General features: G+C 44.2%; 1 protein-coding gene across 1 annotated transcript in view; it reads left to right on the top strand.

Moving 5' to 3' along the window:
- Positions 1–348: 348 nt before the first annotated feature.
- Positions 349–11,189, top strand: part of SLC41A3 (solute carrier family 41 member 3) — an 88,421-nt gene continuing 77,580 nt past the window's right edge. The window contains exon 1 of the mRNA XM_039481805.1: positions 349–369. The gene's annotated coding sequence lies outside the window, so the exon portion shown is untranslated. The remainder of the gene's footprint in view (positions 370–11,189) is intronic.

Below are 11,189 nucleotides of genomic sequence, written 5' to 3'. Positions count from 1 at the left end.
TCGCTTTTTATTGAGTGAAAACTCTTGCTAAATTCAGTGGAGTGAATCCTGAGGTCCTTATTCTGCAAACTGCAACTCCACTGAAGTCAGTGGCTGTTTGTCTGAGTGAGAGCTGCAGTTTCTTGGCATCTTTCAGGATCTCTCCATAATATTGGGTTTGTGCCTCGGTCATGCTGAGCACTTTCAGTGCCCACTGAAATCAGGAGGCATTGAGGGTGCTCAGAAACTTGTAGAACTGAGCCCATTGTGCTTCTGCAGTTCCCTTCTTTGAGTCAAATCCTGAAGTCTTTACTTTTTTTTTATGCAGTCCTTATGCAGGATTCGCCACCTCTCGAGGTCTTCAGATAAGACTGGATGCCTTTTTGGAAGGTATGCTTTAGTCAAAACAAGTTATAAGGCTCATTGCGGGGGTAATGGATGAAATTCTATGGCATGTTTTATACTGGAGGTCAGGCTCGATGATCGAATGTTCCCTCCTGGTCGTAAAATCTGTGAATCTATTAAATCCTCCTTTGTTTTCAGCGGGAGTATCACCTGAGTAAGGACTTTGGAATCCAACCCTATAAAACTCTCATGCAGCTTGTCATCCTGTTGGCAAAGAGCACAAATAAGAGCCATAAATGCCACTGGTTTCCCCCCACCCTCAATCCCCCTATACAGAAGGTTTATTTGAATAGATGCTGCTTCAGGGGGCATATGATACATAGGAAAACTTAAAAACCCATCCTGAGGGGGGGATAAAACGGAGTGTTTTTCCCCACATTCATGTGAGCTGAAAATGCAAACTCAGTGTCAACACCTTTGGAAAACAGCGCACGTTTCTGTTTATTCTGAATCCAAACCTTTCCATTAAGCAGTGATGCGGTACTGAGATCAGCACAGCCATTTTTCTTTACTATGTACATGTTGATAAACATACACGGTGTTTTTTTTTTAATATAACTATTAGTTTTAAGAGACAAACTTCTCCCTCTTCCTAGTGGATTTTGGTGGAGGGGAGGGGGAAGTGTGTACTTCCTTAAATAAATATTTTCTCAATCTTTCTGGGTATTTTTTTTTCAAGCAGTGGGTTTTAACATTTTTTAACATAATTCTTTACTGTGGAAAATGTACAGTGTTGTTTTGGCTGGATGGAGCAAAGCAGTGGGTTAAAATGTAGCACTTTTAGTAGCACAGAGCTCTCTCTTCTGTGAAAGACAGGATTGTATTATGTAACCGTCAGGCTGCCAAATACTTACGCTGGCAGTGGTCAGCTTTCTATGCACCATTGACATCAAAACCTAATGAGGTTTGATCCAGAGAAGGGATTTGAAAGGACGCCCTGTTTTTCTTCAGTCTTCACAAACTGAACTTGTTTAGAAAGGGAGGAGAAAAAAAAAGATACAGTGTCTTGTTTGATAAATGAGGAAACATAGTGGTTTTTCGCCTAAGTTTCGACTGTTTATTGATTGAACAGCAATTGCTCAGAACAAATAGTTTCTATTTACGGTGTTTATCATATCATCTAACCTTGTATGAGGGATTGTGACAGCTGTGGAGTCAGTGCCTGTGTGTGTGTTCCACCTACAGAGACGTCATGACAGCTTACCTTAGTAATGAGGTTGCCTAATATTTATATAGTAGTAGTATTTCATTAGTTGTATTGCAGTAGCTCCCAGGAGCCCGACTCACAGACTAGGACTCCATTGTGCTAGGAGCTGTAAAAACACAGAACAAAAAGATGGACCCAAAAAGCTTACAGCCTAAGGACCAGCCAAGAGACAATAGGTGGAAACAGATAGACTGACAAAGGATCCCAAGGAACCAGTGACACTGGATTTGTTAGCATGATAGGCAGCGGGCTCAGCTCACCAGCTGCCTAACTGTTCACTTCAAGTGAAGTGTTTTGTAGGCACTGTGGGTTTTTTTAAGGAGGCATCTGAAGGAGGACAATGAGGTGGCTTTGCAGGTGTTTATGGGGAGTTGCTTGCAAGTGTGAGGAAGCACAAAGCTGCTTGTTTGAAAACGTAACAAGTGGGTGATGGAGGCTGGTGTCACTGGCAGCATGGAGGTGAAATGGACATCTCAGTAGTGTATGCAATACTTTATACTTATATAGTATCTTACATCTTATGGGCCCTGCCTAACTCCTGTGAGTTCAGTGTCCTTATCCCCATTTTACAGATGGGGAAACTGAAGCCTGGAGAGGTTAAGTATCTTAACCAAAGTTACCCAATAAATCAGTGGCAGAGCTAGGATTACAATCCAGGCAGAGACGATGTGTAACTCTTGATGGTGGGGGGACACAATTTAAAGATTGGGGGGGGCATGTGACTGCCTTACGTGTTGCCTCTGGGCTGAGGAGCAGCAGCTTTGGGGAACATCTCATGGCAGCCTGGCTCTGCGGGCAGGGGACGGCTCCAGGGGGCATTGTTGGCTACACTGGGTTTCTTTGGGGAAGAGGCAAGAACACATCAGGGCCCAGCTCAGAGCTGTGCCACCTGCCCTGCCTGGGGAGCACCCAACCCTGCAGAGGCAGCCTATCTCAAGGAGCAGGGCAGGGGTGGCTGCTGGTCAGCCAGCACCCCAGCTTCCACAGGGTGGAGAGCCAGGAGCCCGAGCGGTTTGGGCAGCTCCCACTAGCTTCCAATCCGCCGGCTCCCGGCAGGAATCAAAAGTTTGAAAACCTCTGTGCTAAATGGAAGGCAGAAATTGGGGGCAGGGCGCGTGACCCTGTGTGTCCCCCCCCCCCATGCGTCCACTTTGAGACCTGTTTTTTGCTGTTACCTGCATTCCTCTGGAACAGTATTTCTGGTCAGACTATGAGAAGTACGTTATCCCAAATGGACTTTGACCATTGTATTATGTTCCTGCTTTCATCCTGAAGCTCTCAGTACTTTCTGGCCTGTCTTACTAAGTCCCATCAAAGCTGTTCAAGAGAAAAAGGGAGAGCCCTGGTTTATTTTTCTCCTGTGCTGGGTTTTGGCCATTGCCAAGAATCTCTCATGAATTCGGCACGTGTAGGAGCAGAAATCCATCAGTACAGCAAGTTTTGTGTTTAGATAACTACAGTAACTCCTCACTTAAAGTCCTCCCGGTGAACGTTGTTTCGTCGTTACATTGCTGATCAGTTAGGAAACATGCTCATTTAAAGTTGTGCAATGCTCCCTTATAACATCGTTTGGCAGCCGCCTGCTTTGTCCACTGCTTGTAGGAAGAGCAGCCCGTTGGAGCTAGTTGGTGGGGGCTTGGAGCCAGGGTGAACTGGCAGTCCCCCATCAGCTCCCCACTCCCCTAAGTTCCCTGTGTGGCAGCCACCCAGCAGGCTATCAATTGCTGGCAGTTCAGCTGTCCCTCCCCCCCACTGCCATGTGCTGCTCCTGCCCTCTGCCTTGGAGCTGCTCCCAGAGACTCCTGCTTCCTGTGCTGGGGGCGGGGGAGGAAGAGGGGGCTAATGTCAGGGTGTCCCCCTCCCCCCTGCTCCTGCACTCCCCTTACCCCATTTGCAAAGAGCAGGGGACACACAACAGGGCTCAGGACGGAGGGAGCTTGCTGGCAGGAGCTGCGGTCTCAACTTGCTGATCTATTTAAAAAGGCAATGTACTTAGAGTGGGGTCAGCATACTTAAAGGGGCAATGCACATCTCTCTCAGGGTGTGTCTCTGTCTCTGTCTGCCATGCTGTCTCCCCTCCCTCCATTTGTGCTGCCTTGTAGAGTGTGAGGCTACATTAACAACAATGTGTTAACCCTTGAGGGCTCAGCCGATTGCTAATTCATCATTTAGCAATAAGGCATTCCCTGGGAAATATCCCACCCTCTGACTTCACCACCTCAACCAAGCTTCACAATCATCATCACTGTGTACCAGTATTAAATTATTTGTTGAAAACTTATACTGTGTGTGTATGTATATATATAATATAGTCTTTTGTCTGGTGAAAAAAATTCCCCTGGAACCTAACCCCCCCATTTATATTAATTCTTATAGGGAAATTGGATTCACCCAGAAGAAATGAGAGCTCTCCAGTAACATCCACAGCTGCCTCTGTTCTAATCCTGCAGTGTACTGAAATAATGGACTTTAAATCTGTGACAAAAGGTTTTAGGCCAATTTTAGAGGCCTTTTTGGCTCCCTCTGAGTCCTGTACAGTTGGACTCATGTGACTTGACCTTTAGAAGTGCAGAATACCCAGTGAATTCAAAGAAGGCTGCAGGTCTCAGCATCTGTGAAAATCAGGCCAACCTTTACAGGCAGCGGGATATGGCAAATAGTCCTAAGAAACATTTTTTGAAAAATCTATAAAATGTTAATAGTTGTAAGATAACAAGAGCTAACTCCGAACACACATTAGAGGGTAGCTAAGAATGCTGTGGCAAAAACGAGGCTTAAATGCACACAAATGTTGGCCTCCTTATAGATAGTGGGCCCTGTTCTTGTCTTGGACGAGAGGCTCCAGTGATAGGGCCCATGAAGCAACTATAGATTGAAGACGTCCCAGGACTCAGAGTCTCTGCATAAAGGAGAGGTTGTGGGGTTGGTGGTTACCAGACCAACACAGGTTCTGCAGATGGGACTCAGATGCTTCTGAGGAGGGCAAGATCAGCCAGTCCTCTGTCCTGGTAAGGGTCTCTTCTCTCTTGTGGGCTGCTTCTTCCTTTCTCTGCTCCTTGTGTAGCCATTTACACCTGTGCATTGAGAGTGTCAAATGCTACCAAACCAGGATGACATTTTATACCCACTTTGCCTAGATGTCTGTGAAAGGGAAATGGGGAATTGAACTTTTGGTTTCTGTCCTGGCTTCCTCCTCCTGCACCTCCCTACACCCCACCTTGTAACCCTCACAGGCCATAAACACAGATCCTTTGGTCCCTTGTGTTAGCAGCGGGGACTGGAGCTTGCAGAAGATAAGCTGAGTGTTCTGGTCAAGCCCCTGTTCCCCTTGAAGCCCTCATATTGACACTTCCAAGCTCCTTAGCTGACTCTCCTCAGCCTTTTTCTCTTCTGGGCTTTTGATTAATTTTTGGTGACCTTCCCTAGCCTCCACTGGCTACTTTCTGAAGAAGAACGCTCTTTTATTGGTATGGCAAGTGGAGTTCAAACCCTGTCTCTAATCAGAAGGCCTTGGAGCAGTTTTTGTTCTTGAAAGTGGAGCACTATTTACATGTGCTTCTTGGCTCTACAGAGAAATACCGGCTTGGCTCAAAAACAAACTCAAAATCCCCAAGGAGTTACATATTGGATAGGCCATAATTGCTTTACAGTAGGACAGAGTTAACTTCTTGCTTAGCCTCCTCTTTTCCAGGGTGAAATAAAAAGGCAGGCTGGGAACAGAAGGTCCAGTCAGGTTATCAAAGGGAATACAAGAAACTCTGCAAGTCGTTTACTCAGTGTAACAGTAGCCAATGGAGTCAGTGGACACTTACCCCTGCCATGTGTCTTTTGTGACCTTGACCCATGTCATGTGACTTGGTCCAGGAAATAAATGTCGGACTCCTACCAGCATACCAAACGTTTACTAAGCAGTTAAATGGGTTAACAGAAAAGTCCATATAAATAGCAAATAACTTGATGGTGAAAAGCTCTGCCGTGTTGAAGGGATCCATAGTTGCATTGTTAGAGTATTGGAACATACCTCGCAAGGCTTCATTAAGTTCAGTGTTTCAGAGACTTGCAGGCAGAAGGACAAAATCCTTAGTGCCAATATCTAACAAGCTTCTTGAGCCAAAGATAATTAAACCTGAAGGAGTCATGAATGACCTAGACACCAGGAAACTAGGAAAGAAGAAAAGCTCCATCAAGAATGCCAACCATACGAAGTGGGAGAGAATGTTAGATTTCAAACAGTAAGTGGCTGGCTTCTATACCATCTGAATCAAGGCCATATATCATAACCAAGCACAAGGGACAGTTCTACAGAGCAGAAATCAAAACCCATGAGGTTTTCTGGTTTTTTTTAGAGCATCAGAAATGTTATTGACAATGCGTCTGTCCTGGCAAAATCAACACAAACCCACCCAGTCGCTGACAATGAAAAACATAAGGAGCAGCAAATATAGGCTCCAAGTGGCACGTCCACCTCAGTGGCAGAACAGGCCACTCCAGAAGACAATGTTTTGAGAACAAGGAGTGGCCATGTGATCAAAGCACAACTGAGGTTGAGATTATTGCCAGGTGTTCAATAAGAAGGTGGAATAATCTTCTCCTCTACTATAGAAGGCTTCTGGTTGTCCATCTTGACCTCCATCGTACACTGTTTTCAACATTGTCAACCTCAAGGTGCAAAAATCATGAGGCAGGCCTCCCAAAATCATGAGATTTGCTTAAAAATTAAGAGATTAAAAAATAAATGTTGAGGGGTATCTTTTTTATTAATCTGTTGTGTACATTTGTGTACAGTTGAGATTCTTTTGCAGTCAGTTGACTTCAGGGGCTGGGGCTTTAAGTAACGCATCAAATACTGTAAGACTAGTGATAAAATATCAGAAGCTGGCAACACTGTGGCCTTGGCTACACTGGCGCTTTACAGTGCTGCAACTTTCTCGCTCAGGGGTGTGAAAAAACACCCCACTGAGTGCAGCAAGTTACAGCGCTGTAAAGCGCCAGCGTAAACAGTGCCCCAGCGCTGGGAGCACGGCTACCAGCGCTGTAAGCTAATCCCCACGGGGAGGTGGAGTACGTGCAGCGCTGGGAGAGCTCTCTCCCAGCGCTGGCGCCACGACCACACTCGCACTTCAAAGTGCTGCCGCGGCAGCGCTGTACAGCTGCAAGTGTAGCCATACCCTGTGTTTTGCCTCTGTTTATTAATAATGGTCTGTATTAATTTTTTACCTTCTCTCAGTGTCTTTTTGAAAACGTAAGAGTAGCCACTGCAATTAGGGGACATTGGCCTCTGCCATATGACTGACATGCTAACCTTTGATAACTTTGACCCCTATCATGTGACTGGGGTCAGGAAATAAATATCAGCCCACTGAGAAGATGGTACTCATTTCCTAGTAGTTGCACATCTTAGTTGTGACCCAGGCTGTTTCTGTTTCCCTTGATGAAGAAACTTTGAGTCTGAAAAGGTGGTTGTGGGCTTTTTGTTTTGTGTTGTTTTGTTTGTTTGCTGACCCAGCTCCACCAGAATTAAATGTTTGGCAAGTTTCCCATAAGGCATCAGTGACTCAAGCCAGAATTCAATTTTGTGTGGGCAAAATTGCCACATAGTGTTCAAACTGTGGGTAACAGTGTGCCCATTTGACCATAGTGGCATAAAATGAGAAGCCATAATTGAAAATGTGGGTAATAGTTAAAAGCAATATTCTTGCTAGATGAAGAATAAAAAAGAGATAGTAAAACTATATAGGCTTTGTTAGCTACTGAGTTAGAAGAGCTATGGGTAGAACTGGTCAAAAAGTGGAATTTTCCTCCTGACATTTAAAAAAAAAATTACATCCTGATTTGGGATGAAAAGTTGATATATCAATTTTTTTCACAGAACAGAAATCCCCCCATCCCAAAAAAATCAATTTCAAAATGTTTGAAATATTTTGTCTTGACATTTTTCAATCAAAATGAAACATTTTGACATTCCTGAATCCAAATGTTTCATTTCAGTTTGTCAAACTGAGTCAAAACATTTAATATTGGGTCAATTTGACATTGTCCTCCAAGCTCCCATGGTGCCTCATGCCTCCATTGTCTTCTATGGACCCCGCTCCCCGGCTGGACTACATCTCCTATAATGCACCATGATCATAGAACACCCAGGATGCACTTTGGTGGTTCAACCAGAGGGGACACCACAATGGATCATGAGAGGTGTAGTCCAAACAGAGATCCAAGCCCTTAGTGGAAAACTGGAACATGAGGTACCTGAACTTCAACTCCCAGGAGGCACCATGGGAGCTCTGGGGAACATAAATTAATGTTGAACTGACCTGAAATTTAATGTTTCAGTTGGTTCAGTAAACCAAAATACTTTGATTCAGGCCAACCTGAGCTGAAATGAAATATTTTGTTTAGATTTCAATGGAAAATTTCTGAGCAGCTCTAGTTATGGATATAGGCTTATCAACTACCCAACCCATCAGTATGATGTGGCACTGTTGTACTAGTTATAATCCATTACCTGCTCAGCCAGCCAGTTAGTTACCAAAGTTTCCCCAGTGTTCTGAAGCACTCTTATTGTAATGAATGAAATTATTTTGCAGCTCAGAGAATCCTGATTACCACTGAGGTTGGAGGTTGGTTTTCCTGCTTAAAAGAGGGAAAGTAACTATCATCTGTTACTCACAATAACATCTATAGGCCTAATTTACCATTCCAGTTAGATACTAGTCTAACTCCACTGATTGCAGTGGAGTTATGTTGGTATAAAACTGGAATAATGGGGTGATGAATCATTCCCTATATTTTTAATGCAGAAAATAATTATATACAAATTAAATTGGAATGAGTTACAAAATGAACCTGTTCCATTAGGGCGCATCTGAAGACATAAGGGTGCCCTCTTGTTTACAGTACAAATGCCAAAACCACAGTATTTGGCCTCCAAAGTTATTTTCCCATGCAAGGCATGAGATATCATTTATATACTAGCCACCCCTGATAGGTTATAATAACATATACATGTGGCAAAGTGCTGGGATTTTGAGGACGCTACAGTGCCAGCTACAAAACAGCCCAAAGAGGTGAAGTCTGTGAAACCTTTACAATGCCGTTTATAATAGTTGTTTCAATGCAACTGGTGTGACAGAGGGTGAGGAAGGATATTAGGTTGAAACTTTAGAAGATCTTAAATATCTTTCTTGAAAATATATATATTGATGTGGCTTCCATGGGCTTGGGAAAGTGAAGGAAAGGCACCAGACTTGGCAAAGCCCAGCATACAGGTTTGATTCCCAGTACACACAAACTGGCTTCAGACAGTGCCCAATTTTCAAGCCAGGTTGTTTGTCTGGGCCTCTCTGTTTTGTTCTGCCCACACCCTGGAAGCATCATGAGTCTGAGACGCCAAGGCAAACATAATGTTCGTTTTACACTAGGTTATGCTTGGCTGACATTTCCTGAAGGGAAGAGCTTGGGAGTAAAAAAATAAAAAAATCTTGATATTTATGGAGCATAATAATAATAATAATAATAAAATCTCATTAGAGGGTAATTCAAATTTCCCCCTTGGTTCTGAGTAGCTATTGGGAGAAGTCGGCATTTTGTACTGAAAGAAGGGATTCGTTTTCTAAATGTCAGGCAGAGCATGGGTTTTTCCACAATATTATTTTGGGAACAATTTTAATATTTACTTCCATATCTAAAAGCCTCACTATGGAGCACAGAACTCCCCCTTGCATGGCTCCTCCAGGGCATAAACAATCTACTGTCGCTTAGCTCTGCCCTTCAGGGGAACCTATTTTAAATGGCTACTTCAAAACATGTAGCATTCAGACTTCCATATTGAGCCATGTGCCGTTGGGCCCTATTCCAGCACCCACTGAAGTCAACAGAAAGATTCCCACTGACTTTAATGGGCATTGGATCTGGGCCTTGGAGAAAATGACTGAGCTGGTGTGTTATTCATTCAAATACTAATACACTTTAATACAGACAATATGGCATCTACAGTCCATGGTGATCCAGTCATTACATTCTTTTTAGTCTAAAGTAATTTTAACTTTAAGCAAGCTTCATGAGACACCCGTACATTCATATTTTTCAACACAGTAGATGCAGAGGCACATCTGGAAAAAAGTATATGGTCTGTTATCAAGACCTACCTAGTTCAAACCTCGGGTGCTGTATACCCATCAACCTACATCTCTTCAGTTGTTGTTGCTCTGTGAGGGAGAGGGGCCTAGATGCAGCCAGATGACATATCCATGGATATTTCTAGCTATGGGGTCTCTCTGAGAGTCTGGCACAGAAAAGTTACCTAGACGGTACTATAGGAGGTTTAAGCCTAGCTAAAATGGCCTGCCTATATCACCCTGAGACTTAATTGATTTGATAAATCCAGAAAGGCCAGAGGGGTGAGGGATGCACAATGACAGGCAACTGACCAAACATAGTCTAAAAACCCAACAGCACCATTTTAAAGTCCATAAGTCTCTTTATAGGCTGCTGATGTAAAGGTGGGTGTGAGCTGGTGTTAAGATAGATTGAAACAGGAGGCAGAGTTCTCATTGCATCCGCCAAGGAAGAGGGAGCACTGTGGGGATGTGCTGCATCCCTAAGCCAGGGAAAGGAGGGGGAATTGCACTCCTTCCTCTCGTCCCTTACTCTGACCCCAGAGTGCCATATACTTATTGATGCTCAAGCCAGTGAGTAAATGTGCTGCTTCCTTCTGAACAAGCTGTGGGCATTGGGAGGATCTCAACTGACAGCTCCGCTCACAGGGGATTCTGCAACCAAGCCTTGTGGTCATGAGGGCATGTGTGTTTCAAGAGTGCTGTGGAATGGATAAGCAGATGGGCTGCACAAACTGTGACTGGAAAAGCCTTTGGACCACACCCAACATGTGACTCTTTATGGAAAGAGCGTGCCAAGAGTGTGTCTCGGATTCTTATCTTACGAGTCTCCTCTATAAGCAGAGACAGAAGTGGGAGAGAGCTTCTTTCTAAGGATGACTTTTACCTGACACCAACACTCCTGTTTTGCCTCAGGATCCATTTAGTGATCAACATCAATCAGGCAAGGCCTCCACAACAGGGATGTAAGATACACAGTTGTGTCTCACCAATAATCCTGGTGATGCTCTAGGCCATAATTAACAATGGTCCTACTTCACATGGATATTGTACAAGACTTGGCGGAACTCTTCATGGTAATTTTTAAGTACACTGTGTGGAGGTGCAGTGAGTATGTAGTTCCATGGTATTAACCCAATAGGTTCTTTGCTGCTATCACGTAGGTTAAGAGCTCTAGGCTTAGTTGATATTTGTTCCCTACCTTACACAAAAGCATTTGAACAGCCTGAGGTTTAGAAACAGGGTAGACATCGGATATATCTACACAGCGAATGGCAGCCTCAAGCAGTGAATCTCAGAGCCGGGGTCAACAGACCTGGGCTCGCAGGGCTCATACTATGGCACTAAAAATAGCTGTGTAGACAGGGTTTGGGGTTTGGGCTCTGAAGCCCACCTTCTTCCCTAGGCTTCGGAGTCTGAGCTCCAGCCCGAGCCACAAGATCTACACTGCTGTTTTTAGTGCGTAGCCTGAGTCTGAGTCTGCT

This window comes from Mauremys reevesii, linkage group 7 (genome assembly GCF_016161935.1).
Source record: "Mauremys reevesii isolate NIE-2019 linkage group 7, ASM1616193v1, whole genome shotgun sequence".
Classification (NCBI taxonomy): Eukaryota; Metazoa; Chordata; order Testudines; family Geoemydidae; genus Mauremys; species Mauremys reevesii.
This window is presented reverse-complemented; position numbering and strand designations above follow the sequence as displayed.